The following is a 22,739-nucleotide window of genomic DNA, read 5'->3' as shown; positions in this document are numbered from 1 at the left end:
CAACTCTTATCACAATTCATACATACATCAGTTGTATAGAGCACATTTGTACATTCATTGCCCTCATCATTCTCAAAACATTTCCTCTCCACTTAAGCCCTTGGCATCAGGTCCTCATTTTGTCCCCTCCATCCCTGCTTCCCCCTCCCTCATGAACCCTGGATAATTTATAAATTATTATTTTGTCATATCTTGCCTTGTCCGACATCTCCCTTCACCCACTTTTCTGTTGTCCACCCCCTAGTAACAAAGTCAAATGCAGATCCTTGAAATCGATTCCTCCTTTCCAACCTACTCTCCCTCTACGCTTCTAGTAGTGCCACTCTCACCACTGGACCTGAAGAGATCATCCACCCTGGATTCCCTATGTTTCTGGTTCCTATCTGCACCAGTGTACATCCTCTGGTCTAGCCAGACTTGCAAGGTAGAAATCAGATCATGATAGTGCAGGAGGATGAAGCATTTAGGAACTAGAGGAAAGTTGTATTTTTCATTGTTGCTACATCACACCTTGACTGGCTCGCCTCCTCCCCTACACCCCTCTGCAAGGGGATTCCGGTGACTGACAAATGGGCTTTGGATCTCCAATCTGCACCCCGCCCCCCTACCTCATTCACTATGGTAAGATTTTTTGTTCTGATGATGCCTGATACCTGATCCCTTCAACACCTTGTGATCGCACGGGATGGTGTGGTTCTTCCATGTGGGCTTTGTTGCTTCTGAGCTAAGTGGCTGCTTGTTTGCCTTTAAGACACCAGACGCTATACCTTTTGATATCCGGGCACCATCAGCTTTCTTTGCCACATTTGCTTATGCACCCATTTGTCTTCAGCGATCATATCATGGAGGCAAGCACAAAATGTTATGATTTTTTGTTCTTTGATGCCTGATAACTGATCCCTTTGGCACCTTGTGATCACACAAGCTGGTGTGCGTCTTCCATGTGGGCTTTGTTGCTTCAGAGCTAGATGACCACTTGTTTATCTTCAATCCTTTAAGACCCCAGACGTTATATCTTTTGATAGCCGGGCACCATCAGCTTTATTCACCACATTTGCTTATGCACCCGCTTTGTCTTCAGCAGTTGCGTTGAAAAGGTCAGCATCACAGAATGTCAATTTAATAGAAGAAAGTATTCTTGCATTAAGGGAGTACTTGAGTGGAAGCCCAATGTCCTTCTGCTACCTTAATACTAAACGTATAAATATATGCACATAGATCTATTTACCCATCCTCATATATAAATATATTTGCATATATACATGTCTTTATCTAAACCTCTATAAATGCCCTTTGTCTCCTAGCTCTTTCCTCTAATTCCCTTGACTTTCCTTCTGTCCCACTATCATGCTCAGTCCCGACCAGGGTTTCAGCAAATCCTCTTTGTTACATTACCCTTGATCATGCCCTACCAGGCCTCCCAGCCCCTCCTCACCACTGATTTAGATCACTTGTTCCCTTGTCCCTGGGTTTGTTAACACCACTACCTTTTCCCCCACCTCTCCTATGTCCCTCCTGAACTGTCGGTCCTGTTGTTTTATCCTCCAGATTGTTCATCCAGCCTATCTTATTTAGAAAGACCAGCGGAGATAATAACATGCACAAAAACAAGACATAAAAATACCAAGGAACAATATACAGCCAACCAACAACAATAAATCAATGACAAAAAAAACACAAGAAAGAAAAGTTTGTAGTTAGTTCAAGGATTGTGTGTTGGCCTTTAGGAGTGTTTTCCAGTTCAATCAATTGGGGTACCACACCCTAGCCCCAAAGTCCACCTTCATCATTCCCTGAGGACCTCGCCGTTCCATTCCCTTGCTATTCTGTTGCACCCCCTTAGTGTTTTGCCTCGGTGTGGCGGGATCAGATCAGGCGTAGTTCCCACACTGTGTCTCCAGTGTTGTCCCCGGTAGAGCTATGGGTCAGTGAGGGGCGTCATGTCTCATAGTGGGGCTGGCCATGTGGTCCTCTCTGTGGACTGGCTGCTCTAATCGGGATAATCGTCCTCAAGACCTGGTGGGCCAGGATGTGCTCCACTTTCTCCTCCTCCCCCTTCATCATCACCCATGTGCTCCCATCAGATATGTCCCTCTCCTGGAGCTGCAGATTCAATGCCGTCTTTTGAAATAAGTTCTTCTGGTGGGAGGGCCAGGCGTCCTCTTAGTATTTGTCATCACTGCTTTTTAGTGATGTGTAGTACTCCATTGTATGTATATACCACTGTTTTTTAATCCAATCATTTGTTGGTGGAAATTTGGGTTGTTTCCAACTCCTTGCATTCGGATTTGTACCCTTGTGGAACTGCTGTTCAGGTCCTTTGCCCACCTCCTCGGTGGGCAATTAGTTTTTTTTTCTCTTTGGAAACTAGCAGAGTATTGTAGATTTTAGTAATAAGGCCTTTGTCTGATGTGTCAGGCTAAAGATGTTTTCCCAGTCCGTGGGCTCTCTTATTTTCTCTTGGTGAATTATTTTGATGTACACAGATGTTTTATCTTCAGTGTATCCCACATGTCAATTTGTGACTCATGTGCATTTGTGTCCTTCCCTGTTTCTGCTATCCCATGTATTCCCAGTGCCAAAATTCTCAGATTGGTCCCAGTTCCCTTATTGATGGACCTAATAGTTTGGAGTTTTACCTCAAGGTCTGTGATTTACCTTGAGTTTATTCTTGTGCATGGAGTCAGATAAGGGTCATGCTTCATTTTTCTGCAGGTAGATATCCATTTTTTCCAACACCGCTTGTTAAAGAGGGTCCCTGCTTTTGATATTTTGGGGGCTTTATCAAAAGTGAGTTGTCTGTATCCTGATGATTTTATTTCTGGGTTTTCAGTTCTTTTCCAGTAGTCTAAGTATCTGTCATTATACCAATACCTCCCAGTTTTGACCATGATGGCATTATAATATGTGCTAAAGTCAGGTAAAGCAAGCCCTCCCACTGTGTCCTTCTTAGGGAGTCTCTGCTAATTCTGGGCTTCTTCCCTCTCCATATGAATTTGGTAATCAGTTTTTCCATTTCTTTCAAGAAAGATGAGGGTAATTCTCTCAGGATTGCATTAAAGTTATATAGTGCCTAGGAGAGAACTGACATCTTTACTATATTGAGTCTTCTGATCGACAAAAATGGGATATTCTCCCATTTGTTGAATCACTCTTGGTTTCTTGTAATAGTGTTCCATAGTTTTCCTCATATAAATCTTTTGTTCTTTTAGTCTGCTATTTCCCTAGATATTTTAATTTGTGCTTGGCTATTGTGATGGGTACCACCTTTTTGACCTCCTCTTCTGTTATTTTAGCTGATATGTATAGCAGTCCAGTGGACTTCTGTTTGTTGATCTTGTATCCTGCCACTCTGCCCCTTTTGGATCTTTTGGGATTTTCCATTTATAAAATCATGTCATCTACATATAACGATAGTTTTACCTCTTCCTTCCCCAGACGAATACCTTTGATGTCTCTCCTTTGCCTTATGCTGCGAGCTAAAACCTCCAGTACGATGTTAAATAAGAGTGGGGACAAGGGGCATCCTTGTCTGGACCCTTTTTCTGTGGAATTGTGTTCCTCTTTTCTGCATTGACTACCATGTTGGCTGTTGGTTCTTCATATATAGCTTGTATTGTCTTGAGGAATTGTCCTTCCATTCCTATCTCCTGATGTGTCTTAAAAAGGAATTGGTGTTGGATGTTGTCGAATGCTTTTTCCACATCTATCAATATTATCATGTGGTTCTTAGAGTTTTTCATGTCAATGTGGCACATGATACTAATGGTCTTTCGTATGTTGAACTATCCCTGGTATGAATCTTGCTTGGTCATGGTGAATTACCATATATACTCGTGTATAAGCTGAATTTTTCAGCACAAAAAATGTGCTGAAAAACTGGGGTTTAACTTATACGAGGTGTAATATCTCACAGGTGATTGTCGTTCCTCCGCTGTTCATTCAAAGCCCCACTGATACTGCAGGGCTTTGAATGTTTGTTACTCACATCTAACCAATCAGAGCCATCCTATGACGTGGAAGGCTCCAATTTGCAGAAGCACCCATAGTGATTCACTTACGCTGGCAGCTGAACTGGTCAGGATGTGTCCGTGGCTGCGCTCCGTCTCTCCCCTCTGGTCTCTGTGTTAATTCACATCCTGCATTTCCCACCCTAGGCTTATACTCAAGTCATCCGTTTTTCTAGTTTCCCAGGTAATAACTAGGTACCTAGGCTTATACTCAGGTCGGCTTATATTCAAGTATATATGGTATTCGTTTTATATACATTTGTATTCTATTGGCAAGTATTTTGTTAACAATTTTTGCATCTGTGTTCATTAAGAATATTGGTCTGTAGTTCTCAATTCTTGTAGGATTCCTGCCCTGTTTGGGTATCATATTTATACTTGCTTCAAGAGGTTGCCGTCTTTTCTAGGTTCTGGAAGATTTTGTGTAGGATTGGTGTCATTTCTTCCCTAAATGCTTGGTAGAATTGTCCTGTGAAGCCATCTGGTCCAAGGAAATTGGGGTTGGTAATCCCTTGATATCCTTGTCTATTTCTTCTATTGCTATGGGTCTATTGACATTCTTGATGTTCCTCTGGGACATTCGAGGGAGGGATTGTTTTTCAAAATTTGACCATGTCTTCCAAGTTGTTGAATTCATTGGAGTACAGTCCTTCGTAATACTCTTTAATTATCATTTTGAATTCATTAGAGTCTGTTGTAATGTCCCCTCTTTCATCCCTCATTCTTGCTATTGAAATTTGTTCCCGTCTTTCTTTGGTTAGGTTTACCCACGATATGTTGATTCTGTTTATCTTTTCAAAGAACCAACTTTTAGCAGCATTAATTTTTTCCATAGTTTTCTTATTTTCCCTCTCCTAAATCTCAGCCCTGATTTTTATTATTTCTTTTCTTTTGCTATTAGCACGATTGTGCTGTTGACTCAGCCCTAGTTGCTGTAAATTTTGTGCCAGCATATCAATCATATGGCTTTCTTCCTTTCTCAGGTGTGCATGTATTGCTATGAAACTTCCTCTGATAACTGCCTTTGCTGTGTCCCATAAGTTTTGGTACGTCTTATTCTCATTCTCATTGGTTTCTAGAAATTTCCTAATTTCATCTATGATCTGAGCCAGTACACACTCCTTTTTCAGTAGAGAGTTATTCATCCTCCAATTGTTTGCCTTGTTTTATTCATCTTCATTTTGCTGATTTCCAGCCTTATGGCACAGTGGTCAGTGAGAGAAGTCTATATGATATCAATGTGCTTAAATTTATGCAGATTTGACTTATGCCCCAGCATGTGGTCTATCTTCGAATATGTGCTATGTGGGCTTGAAAAGAATGTGAAATATTTTGTATTTTCATGAAAAGCTCTGTAAATATATATCAGGTCAAATTGACTAATTGTAGTGTTTAGATCTCTGGCCTCCTTGTTGAGTTTCTTTCCCTGTGATATTTCTTTCTCAGAGAGTGGTGTATTGAAGTCACCTACTATAATTGTTGAGGCTGTGACTTCCTTTTTCATATTTTGAAGCATTTGTTTGACGTATTCAGCAGGTCTGTCATTTGGGGAATATGTTTACAATGCTTAGTGGTTCTTTGCCTACTGCTCCCTTGAGCATTATATAGTGTTCCTCATCTCTTTTTATGGTTTGCACTTTGAGGTCAGTTTTATCCAAGATTACGATTGCAACCCTTGGTTTTTTTTTAATTGCTGTTTCTTTGGTATGTTTTTCTCCAGCATTTGATTCTCAGCCTAGTTTTGTTTGTAGTCTTGACATGTGTCTCCTGTTGGCAGCAGATTGATTAGTTGTATTTCTAAACTAGTCTAAACTAGTCTGCTAGCCTCAGTCTTTTAATGCCTGAGTTTAGTTCATAGATATTCAGGGGTATTATTTCCTTCCGTGGACTCTGTGATGTCATCTTACACCTTTTGTGTTGGGTGTTTTCCCACCTCCCTTTCTTTTTAATGTAGTGTGTGTGTGTGTGTGTTTCATTCTTGACTTCTTTTCACCCTTAATCCAATGCTATCTTGGGGGCTGTTTTCTCTTTGTTTCCCTCTGGGTGAGGTTGTTCTCTGTGGCAGTCTCTTACTTATGCTAGGTGAGTGCTGTTCTTCTGCCTATACTGGATCGACAAGGATCCAGGCTGGGTTTCTTCTAATGTATTCTTTGAGTTTTTCCTTCTCTAACAAGACAATTACTTCTTCATCTATCTTGATCAGTAATTTGGCTGTGTAGAGTATTCTTGGGTTTGCATTATTTTCCTTCAATTTTTGCAATGTTACTCAACAACTCTCTCCTCTTCTTCATAGTGTTCTCTGATACCCTGTTTCCCCGAAAATAAGACAGTGTCTTATATTAATTTTTGCTCCCAAAGATGCACTAGGTCTTATTTTCAGGGGATATCTTATTTTTCCATGGAGAAGAATGTGGTACACGTTTATTGTTTATTGTTTTATTAAAAGAGACCTCGTACTACCTGTCTGCTCTGACTGCGCTGCAGCCAATAGTGAGCTGCGTGGTGGTGCCCACCACTATGATCCAGAGTCCAGAGTTACGGTAGCTTCGGGGGTGCTGATTTTTGGGGAGGTCTTATTTTGGGGAGATGCCTTATATTTCAGCCCGAGGCAAAACTGTAAGTAGGTCTTATTTTGGGGGGATGTCTGACTTTTGGGGAAACATGATAGGTCTGAGCATATTCTTATTTGGGAAACTATGTGATTGCTTGTTTTTCCCTAGCTCTTCTCATGATTTTCTCCTTTTCCTCAAAGTTGGATAGTAAGTATGATGTGCCTTGATTTCTTCTTGGGTTTCAATCTGACTGGTGTTCTTTCAGCTTCCTGAATGGTTGCCAGGTTTTCATTCATTAAGCTCGGGAAGTTTTCCTCCAAGAATTTCCTCTCTGTTGCAGTTGACTTCTTTGTGGTGTCTTCCTCTGGTAATCCAATAATTCTAATGTTGTTCCACTTCATAGCATCAGACCTAGCTTTTAGGTTCTCTTCATCTTCACTAATGATCTTATTAGATTTTTGTTCGCATTTAAAGTCTCCTTGGCTGTCCTCTAGGTCACTGGTGCAATTATCTGCCTCCTCCAGTCGATTCTCGTGGTCTGCGTGTCTGCTACTAGTTTTTGTTATCTCTTCCCTGATCTCTTGTATTTCCCTTTGGTGTATGGACTTAATCTCCTCTTTCATTTCATCTTTTTTCTGTATTGTTTTTCTCATATCCTGTATTACAGCAAGAAGTATTCTGAAAAATTCTTTATGTGGCAGATAAATATCTGCTTCTTCTATGCATGTCGTTCGGTTCAGGACATCTCTGCCATTGAAGTTTGTTTCTCATGTTTTTTTGTTGAGGTCATTGGGCCTGATTGCTGTTTGTTTTAGAGGAGCCAGGTGCCATTTTTCAGGGAGTCAAAGAGCACTGGCTCTCTCTGGGAGACTCGTAGGAAAGCTTCTTCGAACTGCTACAGCTAATTTCACTATGGAATTAGCCAACCACTTTATCCTCCTGTGGCTTCACTCTTTCCCTAGTCAACAAGTTGGATGGGCCTCTCCGGAGATGCTGGTTGGGTTGTTGTGGATCCACGAGGATGGTGCTTTACTGGGTGATCTCACAAGAATCCATGATGGTGTGGCCCATGACGGCTTGGGTTGCCACAGGTGGCATGCAAAGGTGCCCGCTGCAACAGGAGTGTCACAGAAATCTGGTTGGTTGCCTGCTTTGGTATAGAGCACCGTGAATGTTGGGCGGAATTTCCCTGATCAGGTAGATCACTGCATAGGTTAGGCAGAGGTTCCCACTGCTCCGTGGAAAGCTGGTGAGTGTTTGATAAGCTTTCTTAGTCTGTGAGGCACTACAGCAGGCGGGAGGAAACTCCCTCAGTAACGTGGGACCACAGAGGATGGATAGGAGCTCCCCAAGGCACACAGGCAGGATTTCCCCCAAAGAAGGGGTGCCGAATTTCTCCAGCCATGTCTTAAGCACTGCAGAGGACCGGCAGGTGGGCTTTTCCAGGGAAGAAGTTGGGCAGGATATCCCCTGTTGGAGTGTGGGTGGGCTTTCCCAGCTTCCGGTTATGCTGCAGAGGGAGGAGCTCGCCCAGCAGGGTTGAGTGCAGGCATTAATGCCCTAGGCTAAGGGTAGTGGTCAGGATGTTGGCAGTGCTGTGTGAGAGAAAGGGGAAGAGAAAAAGAGATGGAAAAAAACAGCCCACTGAGACAGGGGGATAGGGGGGAATAGAGAGAAGAGAGGGAAACTGAAGCATCAATATAAATGAACCTGATCCTTGACCATGGGGCTGCAGGGGTTTAATCCCTGCCCTGAGATGGTGTCAAACTGTGGCTGTGTTGAGATAAAGCCCCTGTGTTGGCTACAAATGATCCTGGCTCCAGCCAAGACAGTGGCCGGGCCAAGGTAAGGTGACCAGATTTTAACATTGGTATAGCGGGACACCATTGATAAAACTCATATCCTGGTGAAATTGCCACATGGCAGCCGAAAACCGTACATACCCTCACTTGTTGTCCATTCTTTCCAAAAATTGGGACTTTTTAAAAACACCATAGACACGAGAAAAAATGTTTAAAAAGCGGTACGTCTGGTCACCTTAGGCTAAGGTCAAACCCTAGCTGGCCTCCATTGTGGTAAGCCAAAAGACCCAGCTCCTTAAAACCTATTGGATCTCTGCCTACTTATCTTTCTGATGCTCCTTCTGCGACCTGGCGGTGTGGAATTTCCCTCTTAGTGACTCTCCTGCACAGATTTCTGTGGAGTTCCTCTGCTATGTGTTACTCAGTCGCCATCTTCCTGGAAGTCTCTACCATCCATTTCTTAACAGATTTTTGTGAGAACTTTTTTTTCTCTCCCACTTAAAATTAATATACTTTTCCCCTCAAGAGACTGTAATTTACCTTTGTAAATTACAGGAAAAGGGCTTCAAAAATTCATGGAAAATTCCTTTACCTTTTAATCCTATTTCCATGAGTTATTTGTGGCTCACTCATACATGTTATTCCAGTAACTATGGCTCCATAAGAAATTATCGCCAACACTTAATGGCCTAAAATAGCAATTAAATATGCTCATAGATTTTATATTTTGTGGGAAGGAACTCAGACATAGCATAACAAACATGTTTCTTCTCTGCCCTATGATGCCGGGGCCTCAGCTACACACCTTACTGGCTAGACCAGAAATGTCTGAAAGCTCGCTTACCATGTGGCTGTCTGATGGGCCAGTTTGGGCTTCTTCACAGTTCAATGTCTAGTGTCCCTCCAGAGTACGTTTCCTAAAGGAGAAACCAGGTAGAATCATACTCCTATAGTCCCTGGGAGCACTGCTGCCGTATTCATTAGGTCTGAAGAGTCTCAAGTCCCCCATCCCCAGGTGCACAAAAGGGAAAGTGACCACACACCTCACATTCCTTCACGAAGGGATCTAGGGTCCCTGAGTAAACCGCATGGAGTGCATAGCTGACCTCTGGCTACATCAAGGAGAAGAATCCTACGTAGATCCATCAATCAAGGCTGATTGCCACAAAATAGAGATCAGGCATGCCTCCACCCTCCATCATTCTTTACCCTTTTCTGATAGTAACTGTTTCTTCCACAGCATTCTACTTTTGTGCTGTGTTCTATAATCCATTGCACTGGTCTCACAGAGCTCACAGGCAATACTCACAATTAAGGGAGCTTTTTAGAGAACTTAATGGGTTACTACAAGCCAAGATCAGAAAACACTAAGGATACACTCATTGGTCCACAGTATCATCTCGCCTCAATCAAGTCTTTCTCTAGTCCTTAGTCTCTGTGTTGCTCTTCAATTCTGTCTCGTGTCTCCTTGCCTCAGCCTCTGACTTTGTCTTGTTCTTTCAGTCTGTCCAGTAATTTCTGTTTCACAGCCTCTGGTTCCTCTTGTCTTTAGACAGAGATCTCATTTGTTCTCCACTGGTAGTTCTTTATCCCTTAGTACATGGGATTCCTCTCTGTTCCTGTTCTAAGATAACACATCCCTATGGCCAGGGAAGTGGCAACGAAAATGAACCAGTCCACTCTGTTTTGTGTTAGACATGCCCTATTTGCAAAGTCCCACCTAATCATCAATGGGAATCACAAAGACCTAGACAGAAGAGCCATGCCAAGAGACTTCACACCACGATAGTCCCACAGACAGGCGCTTCTTGCCTTCTTACCCTTAAATCTACAAGTGAGAGCTGTGTCTTGGGAGATTCGCCTCTAAACCCTGGCAACCAAGTGTGCTTTTTACAGTGCATTTCCTCAACTCCTGTGCAGACAGACCACTGCAGCCAGGTGCAGATTCAGGGCAGCCTCCCAGCATTGCCTGTCTGTCCTGCAGCCCCCTCTCTATGTGCCTCATTGGGCCTCAGCCATCCATGTGGCCCTTCTGCTCTGCTGGGTGGCATTTTGTTTTAAGATGATGGCAACGCCTTGACAGTCAAAGCTGCAGAACCCTCTGGAGAAAGGACACCAGTGAGTTGCTTTTCTTGCCCACACCCCATCACTGTGGTGGACTTGCACACATTCCTGTTGAGTCAGATGTTGGTGATCTGCATTTCTCCTCCACATTCACTTCACTTTAAAAAAAAATTTAGCCCCTGCTATGATTCTAGTGATAGAAGGCGATGTAGGATTTAAGAAAGCTGAATTATCCCTGTCATGTTTAACTCACTGCATAGTTGGAAACTTATAATTTGAATGTTACATGTTTGCTGTCAGGAATTGAATTTCCTTTCCACTGGGCATCCTGCAGACCCTGCGGTGCTGCATTGCTCCTTGGGCCTTGCTGTGTAGCATGGGGATTGCAGGGCCATCTCTACTCTGCTTATAGGACCTGCAGGACCGCAATGATGAGTTGCAGGCTGCGCTGGAAGGCCTACAGACATGGATGCACAAGACACAGAGTAGCCCATCTAGTTTCCGGCCAGATGGATGCCTGCCCCCAGCAGATTGCTCCGAAGGTAGAGGATCTTCTTGGGGAAAGGGTGGAGTCCTTGTTCCAGCAAACTGGGCTATCTCTCAGACCTACCCGTAGTTTGTGTCATGGGCCACTTCCAAGCATCATAGGGTATATTGAGGCACAAACACCTGCCCCAGACACACTGGCACCACCCGGCTGAGTTCCTTGTAGCTGGGAATTTATGGAAGGGGATGGGGGCTTTATCAACTGTAATGAAATGGCAGCAGTTATGTGATCTCACAATGACCTCATGAGAGGCATGTCCATCACTCGTAGATGTTCCAAAGCCACCTCCAGAGTTGTGATTAAGATGAAGGGACTTGGTGGTGAGGTTTCAGCATAGGCTAGAGACAGAGAGAGTGAGGGTATGTGACAGTAAATAAAGGAGCTATATTTCCTTTGCCCAGGTCACAGACCAGTCTCTATACAGATTGTCCTCTGAGCTGTAAGCTGGTTGATGTGAAAACTCTTTTAATAAAAGAGATAAATTATATCTAAAACATATTAATGACTCCGTGATGTTCAGAGAGAGCTTGAGATTTGTCCCCTTGAGTGTCAGAATTCGTCAGAATAGACCTGTGCCAGCGGCGCCTGTGCAGGACACAGGTCAAGCACTGGAAGCAGTTGGGACCTGTGTGCATAGGCGTGCATATCTGCTTAAAAGTAGATATCTCTGGCTTCAGGATCCTCTTAGTGCTGAGGTTTATGACAAATTCCACCTACAGTGTAGACTGTGTTTGATTAATCTCAGCTCCTTCAAAAGACAAGAACAAGGAGGTAACACAGCTGCCCTAGAGTTTTGTCATAGTCCTGTATAGCCAGGGGTTGGTTCTTGGATCAGTGCCCCCAACTGTGCATCAGCAGACACCGTGGCAAGTCTCTCAGCCCTGCTGCCAAAGCTCTGATACACAGTGGTTTTGTGTGCTAAGTTTTGGCCACTCCCTCACCCCAGGGAGATCTGTGGACACTGACAGGCCACTCCCTCACCCCAGGGAGATCTGTGGACACTGACAGGCCACTCCCTCACCCCAGGGAGATCTGTGGACACTGACCTGTGGATCTTTGGCAGTCGAGCATTTTGCATCCTCCTCCATCCCAGTTTTGTAGTGCTCTAAAGCTATTTATTTAATAAAATGTAAATGAATTATAGCTAAAAGAGCCAACCTGGGAACCTTAAGTTTTCTCTGAATGTGGGTACAGCGTCTTTGGACCCCAACATAACCTGCTCACCTGCAAATGGCAGATTGGTGTCTTGAAATCCTGTGAGTCAACAGCCAAAGGCCATTAGACTCATTTGGGAAATGTGGGATGGAGCCTGACACAGCCAGCTGCACCACATCCAGAGATGCCAAGGGTGCTGTGACATCCATTTAAGGCATCCTACGTATTCTTCCACACAACAGACAGGTCAGCCATCCCCAGGGAAATGGACACTGTGTCCCCTCAACTACACAGAATTTATGGCCCTCAGCACGAACCACTGACCCAAAACCTGGGAGACAAGGCCCTGAAGTCTTGGGTCTGCTCGAGACTGGGGACTGCGGCACCAGATCACAGACCTAGGCTTCATGCCATTGCTAATGAAACCTAGCAGTTTCACAATGTGGCCTTTTTATGTACTGTCCTCCCATCCCTCTGATGGAAACCATTTTAGAAGCAGCACCAAGGCTCAGTTGACCCTTCCGATGTTTGTCTGCTGCTGAGAGAATAGTAAGAAGCTGGGTTGCAGTAAGCCTAGTGATGTGGACTGTCCAGCCTCACGGACCTCCTGTCAGCCCAGGTGACTGCGGAAGTTGACAGTTCTCAGTTTCCAAGGCAAAGTAATTCTTTCCAGAGGTTCTCATTCAGGTTTTTGTCTTGTCCCTTATGTCAAAGTTTGTCACCATTTTCAGGGTGACAATGAGAGTAGAGGATGACTTTGCCACGTCCCATCCTTGACACTGCAAAATGAAGACTGAGTCATGGCATAAATGCAATTCTGAGTCTCAGACCAGCTCTCTTCCAAGCCCTAGCAACACACGTAGTTCAAAGATGTGCCTTGTGTGCCTGGTGTGCGGAGTGGTGATTCAGGTCGGAAAGCGAGTCCTTGCAGTGCTCTCAAGCACCATTCCTCATTCCACACGTATGGAATGTGCCTGACTGCTTTATTTATTATTATTATTATTATTGTATTTTAAAATCATTTTGTTGGGAGATCTTACAAGTATAACATTCCATAGTTAAATCACATCAAACAGTGTTGTACAGTTGCTGCCACAATCCGTTTCAAAACATTTTCTTTTTCTTGAACTCCTTGATATCTGCTCCCCATTTATTCCCTCCTTTGCCTACCATACCCCACCCCAGGAAACCTTACTTTATTTTTTTCCATATCTTGCACATCCAATATATCCATTCACATACAATTCTGTTGTTCGATCCCATTGAGTGGGGTTATTCAGTCATCAGTGCTCTCAGCTCCCTGTTATCTCCTCCCCCCTTCCTGTACCCTCAGGGAACCGTTACTCCATTTATTGTTTCTGAAGGGTTATCTATCTTAGCTTTCATGTATCAAATGATATTAAATATACGATGAACCTGCATCAAATCTGATATGATTAAAGAGGCAAAACAAATAAAAACCATAATCATAAGGGGAGGGAATATTAAGGAACTAGAGGATAATTATGTAGTTCATCAGTGCTATACCACACCCTGGATTTATCATCCCTTCCTGTGTCCCTTCTGAGCGTGACTGTCCAATTACCAGAGGGGCTGTGATTTCTGGGTCTCTACTACATCCATGCCCCTTCACATCAATTTGGTTGCTTATCTTTTGAACTTCTGATACCATTTCTCCTCAACACCTCATGATCACACAGGCTGGTGTGCTTCCTTGTGGGCTGTTTCTTACCTGCTAGTTGGGCACTTATTTAACTGCAAAGCATCTAAGACCCCATATGCTATTAATAACCAGGCACCATCAGCTTTTTTCAACCACATTTGCTTATGCACCCATTTTGGCTTCAGCAATCATCTGACCAGTTTATCGAGCAACACACAGACTTACTGCCATCAAGTTGATGCCAACTCATAATGACCCTATAGGACATGGGAGACCTGCCCCTGTGGGTTTCTGAGACTGTAACTCTTGATGGTGGTTTCAAACTGCTGACATTTCAGATCACAGTCCAATGCATAAACACCATGCCACCAGAGCTCCTACATATCCTGAAACCCAGCATTATTTGTGTGATATAATAATGTGGAGGAGGAGGAGGCCAATTTGAAGTCTTTAGCTAATAAACAGGCCATGAGGTGTGTCTGGCCACCTTCACACACAGTGAGGCTCATTCCCAGGCATCACACTGCCCAGAGGCATGTGTCACCAGGTCACCCCACTTCTTCCATCTCCCCACCTCCTCTATGATCCTGGCATCACCAGGGAATAAACTTGAAGTGAAGTACAAGGGGGCCTTACATTCATGGACAATTCCATTATCTTTTTCTTCCGTGTTCTGGAGGTTTTTTGAAGTCCCTTCACACGATATCACTGCCACTTTGTAGGAACTTGAAGGGTGTGATGGGCTGCAGGAGCCTCCTGAGCAATCTGTTCTGGTGAAAGTGTGAAATGGTTCTAAATGAGTGTTTCCTAACGTGGGCAATGCTGCCCCCTGGGGGGCACTGGAATAATCCGTGGGAGCTGCCAAAGCAAATAACCTACACCCTATCCTGGATTAGGGATGGGCTATTGTATAAAAGTTAATTGCCAGAGGGTTGCTGGGTAACTATTTTTCTGAAAATTGGACAGCTGACCAAATAAGTTTGAGATCCTTTATTCTACATGGATACAACATAGCAGATCACCAGTGATGCGTGCTGTTGTACGCCAGTGTGGCAGAACTCCACCATCACTGCCTTTCCCTTGAAAAAGCACATGTAGAATCTGTGCTTTGTTGTCCCTTGGGAATAGGAAAGCTGTAAGAAACCTGTAATGTCCTCACTGAGCTAAGCTGAGATTTCCTCTTCTTCGCAGGCTTTTTCACATGCGTTACAGCTCCTACTCCAGTGAGCCTCGAAACGGAACTCATGATGGAGCAGGTGAAAGAACGTTACCAAGACGTCAAGAGCCAGCTGGAGACGAAGGTAGGTGTGAGGGGTGCCCGAGGGGGAGCCTGGGGCTTCCTTTTGTGCACAGAGAGCCGTGCTTAGTGCTGACCCTTCTCCAGGCAGCTGCCTTGGATTTCTCTGGTTGGTGAGCGGGCACTAAGAAGACAGTTTGAGGGAAATACAAGCAGAAATGACTGTCAGTGCCTGGCCCAAAGTCGCTGGGGGCTGGCATGCTGAGTGCAGCCCTGCCAACTGCTGTGCGGGAATTCACACCACCTACCTCATTCTTAGCATAACTTATCCTTGGCTTTGCCTCTCTTGGGATGCTGCATAGTTTCTCAGCCAGGATTACCCTGGCTCACAAGGTCTTCTCAGTGAAGTTAGCTCCTGCCTCTCCTTAGATGGTGACTAAGAGAATGTCCGCACACAGTTGCCATGTGCCGCGTTCATTCTACTTTCAGGACTCAGAGAGCCAGCCACCCTGTTTCCACCGGGACCTCTGAGCTCCTGGGTGCAAGTTACTTACCTAAACGGAGCTTGCCAGCCAACGGCCAGACAATATCTTCTCCCACGGGAGGCTATCCAACTGGTCCAGACAAGGCTGTGCCTACATCTTGAGCACTGAGTCTTGGGGATGTCACCACTGCCTTTTCATCCCTGACTTCTGCAGGCCTCAGCTCCTTGGCATGCCCGACAACCTTGCTGTTTCCATGTCATATTGTCAGGGGCTAATGTTTCTCTTTCCAGGTAAACTACAAGCAGGAAATTGAACTAATGAAGAAAAACTTTGAGAAGGAGAAAAGGGAAATGGAGCTTATGTTCAAAAGTGAAGTCAGCATGCTAGAGAGCCAGAGAGCAGACCTGGAGGCGCTCCATGCACAGTCTCAGGATGCCCTTTGCAGCCTGCAGGGGCAGCTGTGGGAGATAAGGAGTGGGGGCCCACATTGCCCCAAGGAGTTGGCCACCTTAGCTCAGTGGCCAGACGAGAAGCTACGCCTGAGACACCAGCACGGACTACCACAAATCAGGTCTGCTGCCCTGTTTTCTTCTGGGTCCTCCTTCAGTCTGAAGTTCTTCCCAAAAACCCACATAAGATATTTAATTCAGGAAATGACTCAACTGCAGTGCATGCTAAGTGGGTAGTTTTTCTCTGGCCACAGAGAGGAAGGTAGGAAAAAATAGGGCTTTGTATGAGTTGTTTTAACTTAAATTAGAAATATATATATTAAAACTTAAGTTATGAAGTAATTTAGTTTGTAGACTACTTTTAACACATTCATATTTATTTTCTGCCTCAGACTTCTCTGTAGCAAAGGAACAAAGTAGCAAAGCATCTTCCTTATTTAATGTCATGTTCTAATTTTCCAGTGCACGCGGTAGCATGTGGGCAAATGGAGAAAAAGGCTAAAAGCTCCTTTGCAATAGGGAGGCCAGTTATCTGCGAAGGTAGCTTTTCAAAGCTGTCCTAAGCGAAAGGAGCCCTGCTGGGGCTTTGGGTTAGCATCAGGCTGCTAACTACAAGATTGGTGATTCCAACCTCCCAACTGCTTTGTGAGAGAAAAACAGACTTGCTCCTCCAAGAAGAGGGACCATCTGAGAGCCTCGGCAGCAGTTTGCTCCATCCTGCAGAGCATAGGAGTTAGAATCGGTTTCATGGCAGCGAGTTGCTGTGTCATCACAAAGAAAAGCAATGAAAGATTTCTTTGGAAAACTGAGCGTATCAAGTAGGTTTCACTTAGTGGAATGATAACTGGTTGCTGCCAGCCCATGCCTATTTATCATGACCTCACTCTCCCACAGAGAATCTTGGCCCTTGCCAACTTGGACACCAAGCGGGCTAGAGCCCTGCTGACCAGACCTGCAAAGCCTCCTTGGGAAGCATTCTTAGCTGGGAACATGGCTCGGGTTAGAAGTGGCACTACGATGACCACAGTGGACCAAGCCATCTCCCGTGTCCTGTGACCTGGGGAGGTTGATGATCCCAGAGCCAGTCTGCCTTTCTGTCATGGTGCAAGGAAATTGAGGCAGCTTGAGTATGGGCGGTAAAGAAAATCCTGGACTACTGAATTGTACCCTCTTCTGTACCCTGCCTTTCTGTTCCCCAAAAGATGACCACACAGTGGCCTCAGACCTGGGCGTTGCAATAACACATACTGCCCGCTAGGATGATCCAGAGCTTCCTCCTGAGAATTTTGCTTCATAGTATCTGAACCTGTGAACTGTCTGGTAAAGGGCGGGCTACTGTCCAGAACACCTTATAGACCATTGCCACTATTCCCAAGCCCTCTCAGGCTCTAAGAAGCAGCAAAGGGACATGTCTGGTCCCAGGAGTTTCCTTAACTGGCTGGAAGGCTGCTCCCACCCCCATTCCCACCCCATGTCATGATTGTGAGTCGAGCCATATTGCATGACTCTGATGAGCTGAGTTACTCTTGTTCTCCCAGGCTGACTGCTCTCAGCTGGGCCTCACTCCACCTCAGTGTTATTTTCCTGGGGCTTCTAAAGGCCTCTTTCCTAGATGTTTCAAATACTTTTTAGAGTAATTTCGACTAAAGGTACTTTTTTTTTTTCACTAAACTTTAGGCCAGTACTGCCCAATACAGCTTTCTGTAGTGATAGACATATCTTGTGTTTGCCTGCCCATTACAGGAGCCACTGGCCACATGGGGTCACTGAAAGTGACTGATGTGACCAAGAATCTGAGCTTTGATTTTATTCCATTTTAATCCGTCTAAATGTAAATTTAGTCCCATTTGACAAGTCGTGTCTGCTGCATTATCAACTAGATCCTGTGCATGCACTCTCTGAGCGCAGCTGGCACGAGTAGCGAGGAGTTGTGCACTTAGAACGTGCGCTTGGGCAGGCCTTTCTAACCCTGTGATACATGTGACATTCGTGTTTCTGAGCCAGGTCCATGTGAAAGTTTCTGTAGAAAGGGGGCAAAGGCTGAACTGAGCCAGAAACTCCTGTGGATGGAAGCAGCGCACTTGTTACAGCAATGGGACTGTAAAAAGAAAAAGATGCTTCAGAGGCAACTGCAGCTAGTGACAGACATGGGAGCCCAGCTGGACTTGGACAAGGGATAGAGAAGAGAGGCAGAAGGAGATGCTAGCCCAGTGCAAGAAGCAGCAACGCAAGTTGGGTGGGGGGTGGAGGGTGGAGGGTGGCAGGGAGGGCTGATGAGTAAAGAGCAAGCTAAAATTTGCAAAGTGTTTGCACTTGAAAAGTTAGAAACCACATATAGGAAGCAATTAAAAGGGCTTTCCCTGGAGGCAGAGGGGCTGAAAGCCTTCTTGAAGGAGGGAAAGGCAACTGCCTCCAGGCCTGCTGAGGTCCACAGAAGTCAGAAAGGAGACGGGACCAGCAGGGTCAGAACGTGGAGAGGCTGAGTTCCTGTGTATGCCAGGGAGGCATCTCACTGCAGATCCTGTCCAGAGCCCGGTCCCGAGAGCAGCCCCACAGCCCAGAGAACCCTCTGCATAGCTCACTATCAGGGCCATCCCATCTTGGTGAATGATATAGAGGTGGCTCCTGCTCCTTTAGAGACATGGGTGATCTATGCTATCCCCTAGAGGGGCAAGGCCCATGTTCCTGGAGAAACCCGTACCTTTGGCTAGCAGCCTTGCTGGTCAGAAGCAAAGATCATCTGAGCAGCAGGAGTCCAAAGCCACAGAGCAGCCCTTACTGGACATGGCTGGACACAAGCTGCCCCTCTAGGAGCCTCTGTGTCTTGGAAGGTGAGCATGGGGTAGGGACCACTAGGACAGGACAGCAGAAATTAGAAGCTGCTGTACCGATAACAGAAGGTAGAAACTGTGCTGGAGAGAGAAAAGAATGACATGAAAACCAGGCTCCTACAGCTGGAAGATAAGCTTCTGGCTAGGGAGAAAGAAGCAGACTCGAGAGAGAATAACAGGTTTGCCCTCTATCCATTCTTAAACAAGTGGAACTGAGTCATCTCAGTCCCTGATGACTTGATTGCATAACCCCCTTTCCTCCTAGCAGGCTGGTAGACTCGGCACCAGGAGAATACCACGTAGCCCAGGTGTGCCCAAGCTTACAAGCCCAGTCTGGCCTGTACTCGGGCCGTGGTGTTGCTAGGTGCTGTGTAAGTGCGAAAAGAGAAATTTTCCATACAGAAACCCCCAGAACTTCACCAAGAGGACTGCTGTGGCTTAGACTCAGGTTTTCACTATCTCTGTCGGCAGGAAATCTGTGCTTGTCTCACGGGGCCCACGAAAGACTGCCCTGAACCCCATTTCATTCCTTTGGGGTCTCTGAAGGTCTCTGCCTGCCAGCTCCAAGCACCTTCCTTTAGTCCCACTGTGTGTATTTATTGAAAGTGTCCTTGGCGCAGATCTACTGCTTCGTGAATTCTGTGAGAGCCCCAAGAACTGACTGGGACACTCGGATGTTGGCCGCAGAAGCCAATGCCTTCTAGAGAAAGCTGAGCTGAGAGGGAGTTCTTAATTCCACCAGCTGGGCAGGCTGCTTGAAAGGCCACAGGTGGAACTGGCCTTCTCGCTTGAGGACTTTGGCTGGCAAATGCTCTATCTCAAAAGCCTGGGATATAGGAAGGCCTTTCCCAATATTTTCCATAGATGGGCCCATGTCCCTGAGTGGCTTAAAACAACACAGATTTAATATCTTACAGTTCTAGACGCTACAGGTCAGAAATAGGTTAAAATTTAGCTAATTTCTTGACAGCTTAGTTGCATGTTAGCTAGAACTGAGTGCTAAATTGTACTCTAATCGAGGAGTCATCAGGGTTGTGCCCCTTCCAAGGGGTTCTAAGGAGAACCCATGTACTTACTTTTTCCACCTTCTAGAAGCCACTCACATTTCTTGACTCGTGGCCTCTTCCACTTTTCAAAGCGTCCAATGGCTGGCTGAATCTAAGGCTGTGCCTCTTCTGCCTCTTTCATTTAAAAGGACCCTAGTCTGTACAATAGGCCCACTAGAATAGTCCAGAATAATCTCATTATCTCACAGTCAGCTGATCAGCAGACTTAATTTCATCTTCAACTGTAATTCCCCTTAGCCATGTAACATAATATTCACAATTGGGAATTAGAACATGAATAATGTTTTACCAACTGCCATCGAGTTAATTCTGACTCATATCCACCCCAAAGGGCAGAGTAAAACTGATCCCTAGGGTTTGTGAGGCTATAAATCTTGATAGAAGCAGAAAGCCCCATCGTTCTCCTTTAGAGCAGTGAGTGGGTGGGTCTTTTAGCTGCTGGCTTTCCAGTTAGCAACCTAGAGTGAAATGCAGATGAATACAATACCAACTGCACCACCATGGCTTCCCAGAACAGTCTTTAGGAGGTCATTAATCTGCCAACCACAGCAGTGATCTGGATGTTTTTTATCTCTGATACATTCATGATCACATATCTTTGGTGTATTTAGGTGTGTATTTTTTAAAATATTCTAATGTTATATGCAATAAAAAGTGTACTGCTATGATTTTATAAGAAATTGATCAGATCGTTTTACCAGCACCCAAAACAAGAAATAGAACCCTCCTGGATTCCCCACACATAGCCAGTATCCTGACTTCTAACTCCTTAATTTTGCCTGTTTTTGCACTTTATATAAAAGAAGCATACCATCCGTCCTTTCTTACCATATGTTGTTTGTGAGATTCTTCCATATTGTTGCTTAGAGCTATAGTTATTTCATTTGCACTTTATTTTTCATTCTCTTGCCTGCATTTTTCTACTGCTATGAAAGTTCTGGGTCAATGCAATATGTTTGTATGGAATGGAATTTTTTAGATTTTAAGATATAATAATGTTTACCTTTTTATTGACATAAGAAACAATGTGTCTTGTGCAAAACTCAACTACAACTCTTTTTTTAATGAAGTTTTTATTGTGAATTAAGGTTTACAGAGCAGATCATACTTTAACACTCTGCAATTCATACATATTTTGATGCCATTCATTCATTCCAGTCCCCTTAATGTGCCCTCCCTTAGTCCACGACTTCCCTGTTTTCTATGTCCTTTTCTCCTCCTTTCCTAGCCTTCTGTCTTTGGGTGAATGCTCCCCATCTCATTTTAACGGTTGACTTTTCTAACACAGTAGTGAGTTGAAGTCCAGACCCAAGGGAGCACGGTCTTAGGGGCCCTACCAGACGCTGTCTGACCAGTAAGCCTGGTTTCTTTTAGGATTTTGATTGACAGGTTCTTCTTCTCTTTCCAGGACTCTCTAGTGTGATTTTATGCAGAGCTGGTGGTGGTGGCGCCAGGTATCACCCCGTTCTTCTGGGCCCAGGATTGTGGAGACCGGTGTTCTCACTGTCCCTTCAACTAAGTGTTTTCCCTGTGTCTGTTTAACTGCCACCCCGCTGCACTGCTCTGGACAGGGAGAGATCAGTCCTTGCACCCTAGACGGCTGCTCAGAGACCTTTAAGACCGCTGCTACTTACCAGATTAGAATGTAGAGCACTGTCTTTGTGAACTATGATATGCTAATGGATCATTTTGTCCCCTGTAACTATTGTGATACCACTCCCCCAAAGCCCAGTACCTTATTCCTTCAGAGTATCTGCTTATATTTAAGAAGTTGTCATAATTTTGTCCTCTGTTCGCCCCACCACATTCATGGATATATTTGCAGTAAAAGTAAATATACAAATACTCTCTTTTAAACACACACACACACACACACACACACACACACACACACACACATATATATGTGTTTGTAAAAGTCTCCTATCTGTTCAGCCTGTGTGTATGTCCAAGTACTCACTTGTAGATTCCCCAATCCCCCACTGTTGTAGGACTTTGAATCTAACAGTGTTTGCGTCTGTAGTTTCTCACTCTTGCAAACTACCGGTGTACTCGCCTGCCTGCCTCCATCGTTTCTCCTGTGTGTTGCATTCCCCTCCGCCCAGGCTATCACTTGCCTGTGTTCTAGCCGCACCTCCCCACCCTCCTTTCCATCCTCTGCAACCATCAAAGAATGTTTTTATTTCCATAAGAAAACTTACTGTTGATTTTTATAGTGGTGGTCTCATACGATATCTGTCCTTTTTGTTTTTGACTAATTCCACTCGGCGTACTGTCCTCCGTGTCCATCCCTCTGTGAGGGCTTTGCAGGTGCATCGTTATTCTTCGACGTTGCATAGCATTTCATTGTGTGTTTATTGCACCCAAGTTTGTTCATCCATTCTTCCACTGCAGGGCATTTAGATTGTTCCTGTTTTTTGCTATTGTGAATAATGCTATGATGAACATGGGTCTGTATCTATTTATTTGTGTCATAGTTTTTATTTCTCGAAGACACATACCAAGTAGAGGGATTGATGTGTCATGGTATTTCTCTTCCCAACTTTCTCAGGGTGCACCATACTGCCTGCCACAGTGGCTGCACCATTTCCCAGTTCCTCCGGCAGTGTATGAAAGTGCCAGTCTTTCCACACCCTCACCATCATTTGTTGTTATCTGTTGTTGTTTTTTTAACCTTCCAGTTAATTTGGGGGGTGAGGTCGTATCTCATTTTGATGTGTATTTCTCTAATGGCTAATGATTAAGAGCATTTCTTCATATATTTTTGCCCCCCTGAATGTCTTCTTTGGTGAAGGATCTGTTCACATCCTTTGACCATTTTTTAAATTAGATTGCCTATCTCTTTCTGTTGAGATACTCAATTTTCTGTAAATTTTA

This window comes from Tenrec ecaudatus, unplaced genomic scaffold (genome assembly GCF_050624435.1).
Source record: "Tenrec ecaudatus isolate mTenEca1 unplaced genomic scaffold, mTenEca1.hap1 Scaffold_297, whole genome shotgun sequence".
Lineage (NCBI taxonomy): Eukaryota > Metazoa > Chordata > Mammalia > Afrosoricida > Tenrecidae > Tenrec > Tenrec ecaudatus.
The sequence above is the reverse complement of the archived record's forward strand: the minus strand, read 5'-3'. Positions refer to the sequence as shown.